Below are 18504 nucleotides of genomic sequence, written 5' to 3'. Positions count from 1 at the left end.
ATGGTGTCTGGCTATTCAATTATTAATCCAAGATGCAAGAAATTGAAAATTGAAGGTGTATTATGGCTGCCTATGAAGCACCGATACGTCCCTAAGGGTGAAGTATCCATGTCCGACACGGATACACCTCGATACGCGTCTGATACGTGTCGGATACGCGATTTGGAGTATCCGATTTTATAATTAATTTTTTAATTTTCGACACGCGGGGGACAGTAATCTCACACATACAAGAAATATTTTTGGAACTTCAACAAAAAAAAACAAGTGAAATAAAATCCAAGTTAAGAAGATATGCAAGAGAAGAAAGATGAAGTGAATCCAAGTTTACATGTAAGTTGCTGCTTAATGTGTTTGAATTGATCATTTTATGAAGCAGAATTGCCATTTTAATTTGAATTTGGTGAAAAATGCTCAATTATATAATATTTATATATATATTATTCAAACGTGTCCATGACGTATCCATGTCCTATATTTTTGAAAAAGGCCGTGTTTGCGTATCCGTGTCATGTCGTGTCATATCCATGTCGCGTATCGGTATCCGTGCTTCCTAGATGGCCGCCACATGCATCTCCCTTGATATATCATTCATTACAAAGAAATCATGTCATCAAAAGCTTTCCCACTTGACCAGAAAAATAGTCCCTCTTCTTCTCCTCGAGTACATGAAGCACAATTTAAACGAATTACCGAGAGTAAAATCAGCAAGAACAACAACAATTAATTCAAAATAACCATTGCTAAATCCACCAAACCTTTAATCGAAAGTCTCCATATATTACTAAGGCAATTAGTGATGTTCAGTTATCTATATCTCCCCTTCACATCTATCAACTCATGTGCAAACAACCATCAGTTGTTAATTTACCTCAATACACTTTCTTCAAATAGTACCAAAAACTTATTCACTAATTGAAAGATAAGGTGAGAGCCTCACTTCATCAAAGTGTGCATTTGCTCTTGTACCTAAAGGTGATAGTAGCTGTCACCTTTGCATTATCCAATTATTTTGAAAGAAATTTTATAGCGAAAGCTTCTATTTAGGAGATTTCCCAATGCACATCAGTCTCCTAGATAAGAAATAATGGTTGTGATGGTGTCACATGAATGCATTTATTACAAGTAATAAAATGGCAGAATCTTACTGTCGGTGCTTACAAAGCATTACCATGGAGAATTTTAGAGGGCCTCATCCCCTAGGTAATTTCGCATGCCCAAGAACGGCTACATTCATTTCCAAATGACTAGACAACTACCAGGAAGACACAATGAAGAGCCAACTCAAAGTAATCACAATGAGTTTAACTTCCAAGAAAATTTAACAAAACAAATACAAGAAATTAAAGGGTGGCAAAAAATTGATGAAATAAAATAGCAAATAATGAAGTACAAAAGAGGATCCCAAATGGGGACAATCAAGGGAACGACCCATTGCAATAGCGTTTTTAGTACTAATTTTCAGCTACAAGCAACTTACATATTTCCGTTGATTGCATTTCATTTGTGAAGATGTTTTATGCAGACATTGGTTCATGCAGACTTCTGCTATAGTAATTAATCGACGAAGTTTGTATTTATGACTCTACTTGGTACAAAGCAAAAGATTGCAACTGCACTAAGTATTAGATTAACAATATTTCCTACAACTTGGGCTGCACTTGCCGGTGCTTACTTCTCTAATTTTTCAGCATATATTATTATCTCATTTTCTTTTTACTTGCTCATCTGGAACTTTGCAACCTTATAAAAGCAATCACCAGAAGTTCAAAACTGATATTGAACCCATTTAGTTTGAATTTCTTCAAAATCTAAATGGGCTTCAGTCAAGGATAGTCATCTCCTAGGTCTGCCCTTGAGCGACCATATGATTTGTGAGAAAAAAAAATTGATGGATTGAGCAAAAAATGAACTGTAGATAACATGGTTGCTACTCTCTCTGTTTCCTAATTTATAATGGTTTTGCCATAGAGCCTACTTCATATCATAGTTTCATGCAAATGTTAGACATATAGACACTATTATTTATCCAAATCCAAGACATAATTGACCAACAAGCCTAACAGAGAGAGCATATGTTTTCTCTTCCTGTATGACTAAAAAAATGGTTTGTAACACTAACTAAGATGCATATCTCTGTGCTTTTACATTGTCCAAGACTTATTCTACCTGATGAGTGATATTGTGGCAGTCTCTTCAACTCATTATACAAGGGAAACCAATAAACCCGCCTGACCTATTGGCTTCTCAAGTGGACCTTACCTTACCTTACCATTTGTCCCAAGATACAAAGTCGGACAAGTCTTTTCCAATGTCCAATGATAACAATACCTTACAGTTTAATCATGATATTTAGCAATGGTAGTGGATGTATTGCTCCACCTTCATAATTGAGGATAAATTTAAAATAACAACGCAATCTTAATCACATAAGAACTCAACAAAGCTATCTCGTTTTCCTACATTATTACTTGTTACATTCACCACAAAAAATAAATAATTCCCTACCTTTAGCTGCAACTTCAAATTGTAAAATCTAAAGTAGATAAGTGATGCACTTGTGGTCCGTTGTGATATAAGTGACATGATCTTTCTTGGAAGGCAATTATTTATTTTCTATCACTAAGAGTGTGTTCTAAACTGATTATAATAGTCCCTAGCATGACCCTTGAAGTGTATTTAAAAAAAAAAAAAAAAAAAAAAAAAAAAAAAAAAAAAAAAAAACAATCCCCTATCAACAAATATATGCTAACCTCCTTCAACCTCCAACATCAAACACACTTTTCAATCACCCATATAAAGCATTCTCAAATAATAGGAAATCAACTAGGAAAGTGATGTAATAAGGATAAATGAAAGTCATAAGTTAAAATATGTAGGCAATGAGAGAGATGATGTTCACACTTACTAGAATTTCCTCCCCTTTGTTTTCAGTTCGTTCCGCTTTTCTTCGTCTAATTCCCGGATATCAATGCTTGGTAGATTAAAAACATTGTCACATTGTATTCCCTCCCACCCCCACCCCAAATCACCCACAAAATCAACTTTGAAGTTTTTGTCCATGCCCATACGATAGTGGCCAACCAGTTCCAAGACCTTGGGTAAAACTCCATCGGATTTAACCGGTGGGGAGCTTGTTGCCAAGGTGCAATGAACATTATATTTGATTTGACTTTACCAACAACAATTAAGTTCGATAAATTACAGCAAAAGAACAAGGGGAAAAAAACCACAACAAAACAATTACGGCAAAATCTTTTTAAACAAGCTTTTACTGAGAAACCCAAAGAGGGCTTCCCGAGTCTTTTTAGCATTAATGGTACCATAAATGTCTACAATGAATTGGTTCATATAACTCTCACTCATTTTAGTCATATAATCAAACACTGATAAACAGTGAATCAATTGTTAAAACTTATAAACATGAAAGGGTTTTCAAGCAATTGATTGACTTAGATGTACCAACACAATTTCAGGGATTCCATGCCAAACCCGACATAACTAAACCCAACAAGAAATTAATTTTCTCAGCACATCTCTCAAACCCATAGTTGGCAAACCTTAGCCCCCCAAATCCGACATCAAAATGATTACTAAAAAACCAAGCAGAGAGTTGTAAAAGGAAAAATGAGAAACCCATACCTTGGAGTCTCAAGGGTAAGTAGACGCAACCCACTCACACAAGTGATGGAGGAGAGAGGAAGGGAATAAATGGAAATTAGGACTGGTGGAGCGGATTTGTGTTGAGTACTTCCGTTGACGTATTAAGGGGGCGGTCCTTTTTTCAGTAAGACTAGGGTTTGTGGAGGGGAGGAAGGAGAGTTCCCACTTTAAAGAAAAGAAAAAAAATTGTTTCGAGAAAAGTGTGCGATGGTTAAAGAGGTGTTTTTTCTCGTAGCGATGGTATCTAACAAAATTTCAGACTAAATTGTTCGTCCTATATTAAGGACAGGGAAAAACTTCCTCAATATTTCGAAGATAAACAATAGGACGGGCTTTTCTCAATTGGGAATTTGGGACTAGTAAGCCCATTCTAAATTGAAGACGACTACATCCCGTCTTATGACCCGATCTTACTTTTTCATGTTGGGTCTTTCTGTACTACGTCACACTATATTAATACGCTTTGAGTTTAGTCACACAGAGTTTAAAATTTTGATTTTAGTCACACTCCATTAACAAGTCTGTTTCAAGTTGTTAGTCAACATATTTGACTAGGTTTGACTGTATGTTGACCGTATATATATATATATATATATATATATATATATATATAAATGTCTTACAATTATATTTAATTGTTTTATTTCCTAAGAAAATATGTAAGTAAGAGATATTAGTATGATTAAGGAAAAAGGCATGAGGGTTACTCTTTAGGACTACTTGCTAAAGGTTCGGTTTTCCAACCACAAGAAGGTCTGCCTGGATCCTAAAATATTGTTGACTCTTCCTTTCCAGTATTATGAATAGTATATTGTTAGAGATGAAGTTAGGATTACTTAATTTCATTCTTGTTGATATAAGACTATTTGCATAAGCAATATGTCATTATTGTTTCTTTATGTTTATATTGGTAACTCTGGGACGTCACCCAAGTTGCGTAGGGTATATGTAGTGCCGTTTAGCAGGAAATGCATTTAGGCCATTTGCTCCACGTAAAGCGTTGACAAACGTGGTTTTACTTAATATAAACACTGAAGACTTGATTTTGATTATACTGTTTATAATATTTAGAGAAGAAGACGATGTATCAATGATTACATTATGAATAGTTTTATTACTGTTTGGTATGATTATAATTCATTATACTCTACCTGTTATTGCACTAACACCTAAACACCCATGGCACCATCAAATGATGATATGAGTTCAATTAAAAACACAGAATTAATCAAGTATGATCTCGACACACAGGACAAAATGAATAAATGGACAATTCCTAATATGGATCCCAAAACCATATATAGATATGGTAACTGGATTGAAAAATTGACTAGTAAAATTGCTGTAAAAACTATGAAACAAACTATTAGTTTACATTCCATGAGTAATAATTTGCATCTTTTAAGTCCTCGTGATTTATATCCTTATGTGAAAATTTATAAATTTATTTATGTAGGATTAATACAGGTTGCTTTCAGACCTTGACCCTTTTGGGTATGAATGCTTGTATTCAAGCAACTCTCAAAGATGCTAGGTGTCTCGACTATTTACCGTCCCTTATGGGAGCAGTAGAGACTAGTCTTTGTCATGGACCAGTCTATTTTGATGTCTATCCTAATTTAAGTTTATCTTTATCGGATAGAAATCTTTATGATTCTTTATCATTGCAAATTCAGGCTAAAGGTTATAACTTTTTACCTGGATCTGAGGTGATTGGAATTACTTACAGAATTCACTATAAGGTGTTACAAACTTTAACTCCTAATGCACAGAATAAATCTACACTAGGTAAAACTGTGTTAATTGATACAAATCTTTTAACTTCTAGTGTAGCAACACCCAGGATGATTCCTTGGAGTGAAATTCAATTTCCTGATTCATGGATTTGCATAAACGCTGTTCAACCACAGCCAATCATTAATAATGATTTAGATCAAATAATTCAATCAACAGAAGGTGAAGTTATATTAAATTTTAAGAAACCTTTTATTAGTAGGAGTTTGTCTTCAAGATCCTCTTATAAGATCTCCATACCACAATCTTCTAGTCATTCAATTTCAGAAGCTGAATCTTTATCTCAGTATAATCAATCTGTAGAAGAGATTCGTATCTCTAATCAACAAATATCACATGGTATTTATACACATAAAGCTAGGGAATCTCCCACAGCGACAGAAATAGATTTTGTTTTATAATGGATTACACATCTTATGAAACAAATCAATTTTATAAAATAAAATATGAAGAGTTGAGTAAATATTTTACTCATACAGAATTGAAACCTATGATTCTACCATATAATGATTATTATGATTGGCATCAGAAGAATCATACTACTCAGGCAAAATGATTTTGTATTGAGTATAAGAATAATAAAATTCTTAATGGCAGAGTTGATCGTGCAACTCTAAGTAAAGATATTAGTGATTATTTAAAGCCAAACAACAGGCTAAGCTTGTTGCCAAGGTAAAAATTGATTTACCTAATAATAATACCTTAATTAATAAGGAGATTAATCTACCTAATAAAGAGGTAAGTCATAATCAAGTACAGGAAAAGATTATTTCTCAACCAGTAATTTTTGAAGTAAAAATGGATATTACTATTGAAAAGTGTACCTTTACTCCTGTAGACAATTATATTGGTGTTTTAGAATTTCATCAAAAGAAGTGGACTACTTCTGATGAAAAGGAGATAATAAATGTTCATCCTCCGACGACACCATTAAAGCTGAAAGATAGTTTGGAAAGTGTGGCTTATATCAAGCCCTAAGAGGATACGCACAAATCTGTTCGTATTGAGGACATTAATAAAATTTGTAAACAGAATAATTATACGAATTTTTGTTTACAAACTATTGGAGCCCAATTAATTAGAATTGAGAATAATGCTGAAAATATCCTTAAGCATATCCCTAGGATAGATCCTAATAAGATTAAGGATAAATAACCTTTACATAATAATTCTTTAAAGCAGTATGGTCATATTAGACCATCTATTCAGCCTCCTTTGGATATTCCAAACTTTAAGTTGGATCAATCATCATCCAAAAATGATTTCATTGAAAAATTATATACTCAATTAAGTAAATTAAATCTTAATATTCTATCTCAAGAATCTAATTCTGAAGATGACATTAATCCAAATGAGATTTTGGATATTGAAGCAAATTTTGTTTCTCCTAATATTAACAAAATAACTTATGATAAGAATACTCATAAGATGGGCCATGTAGGCCATAGTAGGAATTATTATCCTCATCCTACTCCCTAAGATATTCTTTATGAATAAGCCTATTTTAATGACCAAGTGTCTTATCAAGCTAAAACTATTTACACTTGGAATATTGATGCTAAATCAGATTATCAGATTTATCACACTTTACAGGAGATGCTCATGTATGGTAGTGTTTGCAAAGCTCATGGAAATACAGATGTTGATGTCTGTTAGTTTATAGTTCAGGGTTTTGTTGGAACTCTAAAAGGTTGGTGGGATAATGTTCTCACTAATGAGCAAAGATATGAAATTTTCAACTCCACCAAGTTGGAGTTTAATTTAGAAGCAAACCAGGAGCTATCTATATCAGATGTTGTTTATACTCTATGTATGTCTATTGTCCATCATTTTATAGGACCTGAAGGCATGACTGCTGAGAAGAATAGAGAACTTCTCCAAAATCTTAGATGTCCTACTCTATCTCATTTTAGATGGTATAAGGATGTTTTTTTTAGCCAAAATGCTTCAATTACATGATGTTAATAGTGAGCATTGAAAATCTAAATTTATTGATGGTCTCCCTAACTTCTTTGCATAAAAGGTTACAAAAAAGCTTAGAGATCTAAATGGAGGATCTAGTATTTCTTATGAGTCACATACATATGGGAGTCTTATTAATCATATCATTCAGGAAGGTCTTAGCCTTTGTAATGATTTAAAGCTACAACATCAGCTTAAAAAGCAGAATCTTTCTGGTAAGAAAGAGTTAGGAGAATTTTGTGAGCAATTTGCTTATGATATTCTTCCTGAGAGGAAGAAGAAGATTTCTTCTCACAAAACCCAGAAACCCTACAAGAGAAAATATTCTCATAAAAATAAAAAGAATTTCAATAAAAATTGGAAAAATAATTAGGAGTTCTATAATAATCCATATAACAAAAGTAATGTTACTTGTTTGAAATGTGGAAAGGTTGGTCATTATTCTAATAGGTGCCAGACCAAGCAGAAACTTAATAATTTATAGATAGATGAAGATTTTAAATTACAATTAAGTAAGATTTTACTTAATACTAGTTCTTCTGATACAGAAAATGAATATGACGATCCTTATTCCAGTTCTTCAGATAATGAATCACCATGTCAATGTAACATGCTGCAAGCAAAATGTGATAGCATGGAAGCTATCTTACAGATGAATGGTTTGACTATTAATGTCTTAACCCATGATTAGCAGTCTGTTTTAGATCTTATAGATTCTATTACAAACCCTGACACTAAGCTAAAGTTAATTAAACATTGCTTTAAAGCAGTAAAGGATAATATTGTTGATCTTTCTAAAGGTTACAATCTTAAAGAGGTTTTTTATCGCCTAGGAAAGAATAAACCTAGTTATTCAAAATCTCTTGTTTCTCATGACCTGAATAATGAGGTCTAGAATCTTAACAAGGAGATTCTTCAATTAAAGCAAAGAGTGTTTAAAATTGAGAAACACCGATTCAAGGAAGTTATTACAGAAAATTCTGACAAAGACTTCCAACACTGCAATTTTATTTCCTCTATATTTTCTAGAAAATGGAATATTTTTATAACTTTGATTATTAACAAAGAATATATTCTTACTGATTATATTGTTTTAGTTGATAGTGGTGCAGATATGAATTGCATCCAAGAAGGGTTAATTCCTAAAAAATATTTTGAAACTAATACTCAAACTATGACTAGTGCTAGTGGTAGTAAAATAGCTATTCAGCATAAACTTACTAAGGTTGTTATTAGTAAGAATGAGGTTAATATACCTCTATTCTTTTTATTAATAAAAAATCTTACCCATCAAATTATACTGGGAACCCTTTTTCTTAATACCATTCTTCCTATTAATTAAATTGATAATTATGGTATTTACACTAACTTCGAGAATCACCATTTGGTTTTCGAATTTATTTCTTTTTCTTTGCAGGAACCGAAGAGCCAAGATTGTGAAATATAATTCACAAAATGATGTTTTCTATGAGTATCCAAATATTTTGGAAACGACATACTTTTCCTTATTATTTAGAGAATATTTCTCCGGGATTATATCATGTGCATCTAAGACGTAATTTAATGTCTTTTATAGAATCCAGAATGCTCCAATCATTGGAGAATCCATTATATGGACAACTCTCAGAGCAACCACCAGTGGCCTCTGAATCTTTACAAGATATTGTTGATGTTGAAATTATCAACAACTTTGAGGACAATTTAGGCCTCCATAACTGGGATTATTCCTAGGAGTCTGTTAGTAAACCTGACAGCACCAACAAGGGTAAAACCTTGGAGTCTGATTATATCAACACCATTGCGAGTTCTTTGCATAATCTTTCTAGAAAGTCTAATTGTACTGGTAAAAGAAGAGTACGATTTGATAATCTAGAGTTACCTTATGTCTATGATAACAGACATAAGTTCTTTACACATCAGAAGCTTCACAGCTTTCAGAAGTTCATTTTGGACAATGTTATCAATTCTTTTGACCAGAATAATAAGAGGAGTCTTCTCCAGATCCTCAAGATTACCGCTAAATATTTTAGCAAGATGAACCAGAATTCAATCAAGCCTTGGTCTGATTTCAAAATAAAGTATAATGAAGCCAGTGAGTTGAAGAGATCCCTTGATTGTGTGTCTTGGAGTACTCTCTCCAGAGACTTTTCATAATCCTTTTGGAATAAAGCCAAAATATCCCTTCCATCACCATTGCCAGAATTAATTCAAAATCTCCCTCCTTCACATTTTCATAAATGGACTAATAATTGGAATTCAATCATTTTGGGAACTTGTCCTTTAATTGTTAAAGGAATTGCCCATATCACTGAAGGAACCCATAACATGCATCCAAATCTACACATCCTCCTTCCTGCCACATTTTGGCAATATTTTCAGACTGGAGATATGTATATAATTGATGAATTATTAGAGATGGGATTTATTAAATCCATCACCATCAGTACAGAGGTATCTTTGGAAGCAGGAACTAATAACAGAACATTCCTGGCCTTTCCTTTGGTTCAAGCCATAGAAAACACTATGATGAAATGGCATGCAACTGTTTACTGTGAATTTACCACAGCCTGTCCGGAATATACGAAATATGAAACTTATCCTTCAATACATTTGGTCCGAATTCACAAACAGAGACCTTTTGATATAGCAAAAGCTCTTACTCTTTCGAAATCTATGGAGAAATTTCATACCATTACAGCAGAAGACAGAATCAGAGAGATGGCAGAAATTCATGATATTGGTCTTCATCAGATGAAGTGGTTTATCAGATATAATTCAATACAAAAGTATCCAAAGTTCACTCTTTTGTCTGAATCTGATAGATTTTTAATCCTCACAGAATCATTGGATAATTCCAATAGAACCAAATTTTATGAACAATTTAGCAGAACGAGTTCTTTAGCTCTTAGCCTATCTGCTTTGGAAATTTTCAAGATTATTAATGAAAAAGGACCTTATGAGTTCCTTAATCATCTTGGTTACCTTTCCTCTGAGTCAGAATCAGAAGATGTGGAAAATGATATCCTTATCCAAGTTGCTGAGAATCTACGTACCCAACTAGGCACTCCTGAACATAGTGGCTGACATTATGGCCCACGATAAGGACTAGAAACAGAATCAGTATTATTTTGCTTTGGATTCTTATCCTTACAGCTGGAATTACAATGTTTTGTCCAAGTAGGACCCTTAAAAGGGACATCCTACCTTTCGCTTTTCTCCAAAGTCAAAAGTTAAATAGGATTTGAGCATTATAAGGATTCTTATCCTTTCAAGACAGAAGTAAAAGACAAGTATGCCTTGTCATGGTGGCCCAGTTGACTGCTACTCTTTTAGCACACGTAGCCACTTCTTGTGCGGACTCCAAATTATATTTTGAGATCCGACTAGTATAAAAAGGAAACCTCACCCTTGTTGAGAATCATCTTTTAATTTACCTTTCAATTTTTCTTTGTATTAAGTCCAGTGTGCTCTCACTTTCCCCCCTGTAACATAAACATCAATCCATATAAATAAAAGTTCAGTTTGTTTATCAAGTGTTCTTACTGCTGACTGATCATTTCCACATTAATCAGGTGTTTTACCTGATCATTTATATAAGAAAAAGAGAGATTTTAATTTTTTTTTAGAAATGAACCAATCCATCATAAGAAATTAAAAAAAAAAAAAAAAAAAAAAAATCTACGTATTTGTTTCATTTCTAAAAAAATTAATTTCTACAAATATATATATATATATATATATATATATATATATATATATATATATATTAATTTTAATTTTAATTTCTACAATATATATTTTAATTTTTTTTAGAAATGACCGTATTTGGTTCATTAATTTTTTTAAAAAAATAATTTTCTCTCTGGAGGACGTGACCGAGTCGTCCTGGAAGGTGATCATGTTTATGGTTCTGTTGGTGTCTCTGTCAGAGGAGTGCTGGCAACGCTCGTGACACAATCGCTCGTGTGAACGTCCTCTAATGTGAGAGCGAGCTCTATTGCTTGGTCGCAGTGGAGTTCGGCTCCGCTCTCTGCGAGCCATGAGTTTGTGGTGCAGGTCGCCATCAGGTATATCAGTTTAGTGTTTGAGATGCCCTGCCTCGATGAGGTCTTGAAGGTAGTACTTGAGCCCCCGGCATTCGTTGGTCTCATGACACTTTGCTTTATGGAAAGCGCAGTACGGCTTCGCTGGTGTGTCCTCTGGCCGTTTTACCTCAGGTCTGTAATAGGCCGTGTTTTTTATTTTATCCAGTATGTAACTTGGAGATCTTGTAAGCACAACGAACTCTCTTTTGGTTTGGTTTCAGTTGCTGGTCTGCTAACCCTGTTGCCTGGGTTGCTTGTTGGAGGACAAGGCGTTATATGAGATCGCAGCGAACTCGCCTACTGCCTTCGGCCATTCTTTTTTGATGCCTTCCGCAAGCTTGATGTACTTCTCCACGTGTGTGTACAATTCGGCCAGTGTTTTAGGGTGCTCTTTCATGAGCGACCTGGATAGATTAGTGTTTTTCCTGGTCGCATTGGAGAAGGCCACTATGGCGAAAGACTCCTTGAGGCCGCTCTCCATGGACAGTAGCTCTATCTTGAAACGTTCCAGGAAGGTGTGAATTGGTTCGTTGCTCTTCTGAGACAATTGGAAGAGTGAATTGAGGTCGGTTGTCTTACGTCTATTGTAGACGTACTGGCTGGCGAACTAGTCAGTGAGCTTTTCAAAGCTGTCGATTGAGTTTGGTCCTAGCGAGTAGAACCAGTCATGAGCTCCGTCTTTAAAGCTTGCTTGGAACAAGCGACATTGTAGGTGGTCGAACTCCTGTGCACTGTAGAGTGTAAGGCTCTGAATGTAGCGAGCTACGTGCTGACTAGGGCATGTGCTGTTGTCGTACATTGAGAACCGAGGCTAAATGAAATATTGGGGGGAGGATTTATTGAGTACTTCGAGCGTGAAAGGTGATGCCTGGTACGTCTTCAGCATCTTGTAGATGACTTGAGTGGCATCCTTCTTCCCAGTGCTCTGTTCGATCTGCTGGGAGAGGCTGTTGATCTATTGGTTGGTTGACTTCATTGATCCCGTCCTCAGCGGTAACCCCGTTCGGGCTCTGGGATTCAATATGGGTTTTGAGAGTGGCGTTCTCGTGTCGGAGCTAGGCGATGCTACCGTTCATGGCTTCCATCTGGGTAGCCATAGCCTTCAGTTGATCTTGTAGGTTTTCTATGCTTCGTGGGCTTGAGATTTTGTTCGAAAGTTTTTTGTTTGAAGGTTTGTGAACTCAAGAAATCGAGCCACAGACGGCGCCAATGTAAAGGTTGTTTTTTGTTTCACCTTACAGATTCAAGGAAGAGAGAGAGGATGTTCGAGTGTGGGTTTGATCGAGTTCGTATGGATGAACTGCCTACGTATCAAGTTCTCTCTCTTTAGGAGGGGGGACTTGAATCAGGTCAGACGTAGTTCCTCATCCTCTTTATATAGGCAAGATACCCGTGCATCTTGGTCTCCCGCTTCAGGTCAGATCTAGGTCTTCAGGTCATTTATGAGCCATGATGGCGAGTTATGAAGAATTAATAAGCTGCGGGCCTGAAGCTTCGGTCTTGATGGTTGTAATAAAGACATACGTTACCAGCCGTTATGGAGTGAGCGCTATGGAGGTCGTTTCGGGGTGAGATCGTCTGCTTGACTTGAGTCACTTTGAAGCGAGCTCACAGGTGATACCGCTCTAGGTGCGAGTTGAATAAGTTACTTGCCTGAGTGGAGTCACTATGAAGCGAGCTCTGAGAACGAGGATACTAGGTTGGTTGGTAGTTCTATATATGATAGACACGTGTGTGATATTCATTGGATGTGAATATGTAGCCCTCACAGGTCCTACCCTGAAAATAAGGTTTCAGTCGTCTAGTAGCATGTACTAAAGCTAATGTTATTTTCTCAATATTACTATATTGAGATTCCGGACCTGTTAAAATCTTACTTATAAAGAAAACCACTACTACAGAAATGCACATTAGCCATGGTTGGTAAACTGGTTTATACCACTGTTTCGCTCATAACAGTGGCTTATAGTCATTTACCATGGTACAAAACAGTTTTCTAGTTTTGGAACAAGTAAATACCACTATTTTTGTAAAACAATGGTATATATTTCAACATATACCACGGTGCTATCAAATATAGCCTAATTTATTTTGTGGTATTCGTATACCCCACTGTTCCTCGAAAACGGTGGTTTATATTTTGGACAAAATTACACCCACCGTGGATAAAGCTCGTTCTCAAAAAAAGAAAACAAAAAATAAGTCAGGAAAAGGGAAAAACTGTATGTCTGTAGCAAAACCCCACTTCTCCTTCTCTACCTCCCCAATTTATAAAGATGGTGTCACTACTTTCGTTTTTACTTCAAAATCAAAGCAATGACGTCTTCATTTTGAGATGTGTTTGGTCACCGCTTGTTTTGCATCATTTGATTTTTGTAAAGGTAAAATAATTTTTGTTCCTTCAAATGATTTTGTTCAAGGTTAATTTTTGCTTAGTTATCTGAATGGTGAAACTGACTTCTAGGTTTGTTTAATTTATGAATTGAAGAGAGACGAGAACTTGTTAGGTTTAAGGAGCTGATTAAGATTTTTTTTTTTTTCTGTTGATTGGTTGGCTTTGGTTCTGCAGTGAAGAATTAGTATATAGTTTTGAGATTATTTGGAACTTGGAATATATGTAAATATTCAACGCATTCAAAGAGAAATTTCACTGTAAGTGCATCTCATTACTTCGATTAAGATTTGCTTCTCTGGCTCTTATTTGTTTCTAATGCTCACCGTCCATCTGATCAAAATTCCTATTAGTTGTAGTTATTTTTCTTTGATTGTGTTTCGACACTAATACTTACAAAGAGGAGACAAGCAATCATTTACAGTGCAATTCACTAACTTACAGGTTTTATTTTTCAGGTTTGTGCTTCAATGATTTGGAGTTTTACAGAACAAGTGAAATGTTCAAGCAAATTGTTCTTTTACTTTCTGCAAAGGTGATCTCATATCGTTCTTTATAAACCCCTATGTAGGTAGAGTAGAATAATGGAATTTTATCATTGTTTTTTTTTTCTATGATAGATTACAGCTCATTGAATTGGCATAGACATAAAATCATTGCATGTTATAGATCTTGCATGTATTAGTCATTTTCATTTAATAACAATGCTTGTACCTATGTGTATTACAGTATTAGTCTAGACTAGTTCTAATTAAGTGTGGTTGCCTTATTATTGGGTGGACTTAAGTTCGTTTAATCATGCTAGATGTGTGTCTTACAGCATGGGGTGTCCAATGAAATAGTAAGGCTTTATTGTTCAATTTTTAACATCACTAAGTATATATGAATTGACAACGTAGGGATTTCTCATTCATCTTGGTGGTGAAATACAGTGATTTAGTGGACTGAGGTATAGTTATCTTTGTGATTGAGAATTGATTCTCCTGTGAACTGTTTTGTGCCAGCTTTTAGGCTGCATTCCTCCCAAGAATGAACTTTCTTTCAGGCACCTTGTGGCAGCTACAAGGTCATCTATTGGGATCATTTTCTTGCCGTTTCTAATTGGCATATGTTTTTCTAGTTTCTTAACTTCAATTATTAGTTTCTAATTGTTAGGTGGTAGATTCGAGATCAATCAGCAGACTGGGATTTACCAGTTAACCAACCTGTGTTGCTGAAAATTTATTAGTAGGTATGTTTATAGGAACCGTTATTTTCAAAACGAATATTTCTACAAATTGCGAGAACCCACGCGCAGCGGAATTAATGGGGTTCACGGTTTTGGATAGAAAACATACTTTTTAGATCCGGTTTTGATAACTCTGAGAATCCAAGCTTTATGAATCCGAATCAACAATCAACCCCTTGATCTTCTGTTGTATTTCTTTAGAATAAATTGGACGTTATGTGGACAACGATCTACCAACCCCCTTCTTTCTCACAAAGCTAGATCCAATTTTGGATCTATCTTTCCTTGCCTCTTTTTCTAATCCAGTGAATAGTGAATTTCAGCCAGAGAGAGAGTATTATATTTATAGGCTACAACAGGGACCATGAGGAGAAATTAGGGTTGGGCCTCCTGACGGGCTTAGGCTTCCCATGTTCGCCCAGAACACACGGCCCAAGTCCATCAACAAATGGCTTATTCCACTAAAGGCCATTGTTGCACTACCACCCTAATCCCAAATTACGTGTCAGCGTTTATGGGCTCCATATTATATGCTCGTTGATCTCCCCGTGTTTAAGATATCGAATGTCCGTTGATTAAGTCAAGTTACTGACAACTACATTAATCAACTTCTTATGTCCTTGAGTAGTACCACTCAACCTCATTGTCATGTCGGAATAAATCCACCTGCAGGGTTTACATGACAATCTTTTTGAGCTCCTCAAGAGGACATCATCAACCCGACTTCTTGCGGGACATGAATTCCTTCTATAATCAACAGCACACCTTTACAATGTCATTACCCAATCCATCGAGTTTGTTGATTCACAAATGAATCTCACTCATTGATGATTTAAATCAATGTACAATGCATGTAAGTGCCCGTTATTATATCTGGATTAGGAGGACAAGCATCCATAATAACAGAGGAGTTTGTTCTCTTATATAGTCAGTATAAAGAGAAACAACCTCACTTGGTCCTGTTTAATACACACAAAGTGTACTAGTGTAATCCTATAGTCAAGATAGACTAATACCAGATTATACTACAACCATACCAATGGTTTGTCCAAATCCATCTAGGTTGTGAACGATTACTTATACTTTATAAGGTACTGATGATATGATCTTCTGTGTGTTCACACCATATCATCTACAACATAAAGTATTAGACACATGCATATAACTAATAACATATATAATATGCATAGCATTTGCTCATATGATTCTCATTCAAAATATAAAGAATTAGAGTTAATACAAAAGTAATGCGTTTAGTATATAACCCTATCAATGTTTTTTTGATATTCAAAATTGATTTTCTTGTGATGTATGATTGATTTTTAATTATAATGGTGTTCATTTGAATGATATGATGATACCTTAGTTTTATTGCTTGCTGATATGTTTTAAACTTGGCATAAGTTTTACAAGGAATGCCAGGTAACCAATTATATAACCATTTCTTTGAAGACAATAAGAAACTCATCATTAACATAAAATAGGCTTTACATGTCCTGCCTCTCTTAGACAAACTTGATATGAAGGAGATATATCATGTCTTCAGTACTTGAAACATAAACTAATTAGCAACATGAAGTAATTACCATAAATCTAAAAAACTAGGTATGGTACGATATAAAGGATCAACATTTCACTAAGAATTGTAAAGGGCGTTGACACAAATTTCATGTTTTGACCTGCTTCAAACAACAATCCATTTTCCAACGCACATCCAAAAGATACATCAGGTCTTCCACGTCCCACTGTGTGTGGCATCATGTTCCCAACATGTAATTACCATCTGCCTTAAAGTGAGCATCCATATATAGAGCTGCATTTTGGGCATGAAACCCATCCATCACTACGAAGTGCTTATCCTCTGACGGTTTCCAATGTTGTTTCCTTTGTGTTTATGAACCAGTTTTTTATCTGTTTTTTATCCAAACCAGTTGATTCTGCTGAAGCAACCTTCTATGTCTCCGATGGATATGGCCATTTATAGTGTAGTTCCCACCAATTGAGTATCTTTTGCCTGGCTTCCTTTGGCAATTTGCCTCTTTTCTCTTTCTTTGAAAGATCTTGCTTAAGGCTACCTAGGTAACCACTATTTTTTTTTCAGCAGGTGATTCTTTAGTTTTCTGTCACTGGTGGAACACCAAGAGCTGTAGGGTATAAGAAACTCCATCTTGAAGGTGTGTTCGTGATTATTCATTTGAGAATAATCTTCCATGACCTCTTTTTTTTTGTATAAGTTTTAGGGTTAAGGCAGACTAGCTTTGATGAGGGTGTTATTCAATTTGTTACTGTTATTTATTTTTTTGTTGAAGATATGTATTATTCAATGGGGTATGTAACCAGTGGAAGTGTTCATGTAAAACTAATTTGCATATATAAGACAAAATCATATTGGATTTCCAGTAACATTCAATTGGGTTTCTCATCTTAGTCTCTCCAATTACCTTGTGGACAAATTAAACAAGTTAGAACATGGCAAGGGTTGTTTGATTAAGCATTTGCTCCCTAGTGGTTATTTAATATATTTGACATTGATATGCTCATGTAGTAGTGGTTGTTTAATATATCCGACATTGATATGCTCATGTAGTTACGTTAATGAGACTAAGACTTAGTGAATCTAATGATTGGGGTTTGAAAGGTTTAAAGTTTCATTTCATTTAGTTGAAGTGCGATTTCACGAGTTGAAGTGATGTTAGTTTTGCTTACAACTTATGGACTTGTTTTATGAGTTGAAGTGCAATTTCTTGTATGTTTTTACCCTTTGTTTTCATGTTGGCTAGGGTTAGATTTTCTTATTGGATATAATCAAGAAGTGCAACAAGAGTTTTGGTTGCTTAGGCTTATTTTACTTGGAAAAGTGAAGCAAGGATTGTGGTTGCTAAGACTTCTTTTGCAAGGAGGAGCCTTCAAATTAAACTAGTTACCATCTTCTTTTGACTAAGGTATGTCTTCATCTCAGGGGGATTATATCAAGATGGTGTTGAATGCTTATATATATATATATATATATATCTTACTTATATTAACTTATAATTACCTCTTGATCATTGATCGCGCAGATGACAAACTTGACACTCAGAGATACCTAGACACAAGATAATTTAAGATTCATACTAATAACCCTAATGTATTCAAGTTAAAAAAGGATATATAAATACTTAGCTCTCAAATGTTGATGAGAAAATAATAGCTAGTAGCCCATGAATTGATTCAATAGGAGTTGTTTGCAGTAACAATTATTTGTGGTCTTCTGAAAGAAAATCTCTGTGATTTACTGAACAACTTTCAGATGATTATGATCAAGAATAATTGAAGTTCCTGCTTAATGTAGACGAAAATCTCTGTAGATCTCGCGTTGATACTGAGAACTGAATTTCGCT

The sequence above is a fragment of the Coptis chinensis genome, chromosome 4, assembly GCF_015680905.1.
Source record: "Coptis chinensis isolate HL-2020 chromosome 4, ASM1568090v1, whole genome shotgun sequence".
In the NCBI taxonomy this organism is placed as follows: domain Eukaryota; kingdom Viridiplantae; phylum Streptophyta; class Magnoliopsida; order Ranunculales; family Ranunculaceae; genus Coptis; species Coptis chinensis.
The sequence above is the reverse complement of the archived record's forward strand: the minus strand, read 5'-3'. Positions refer to the sequence as shown.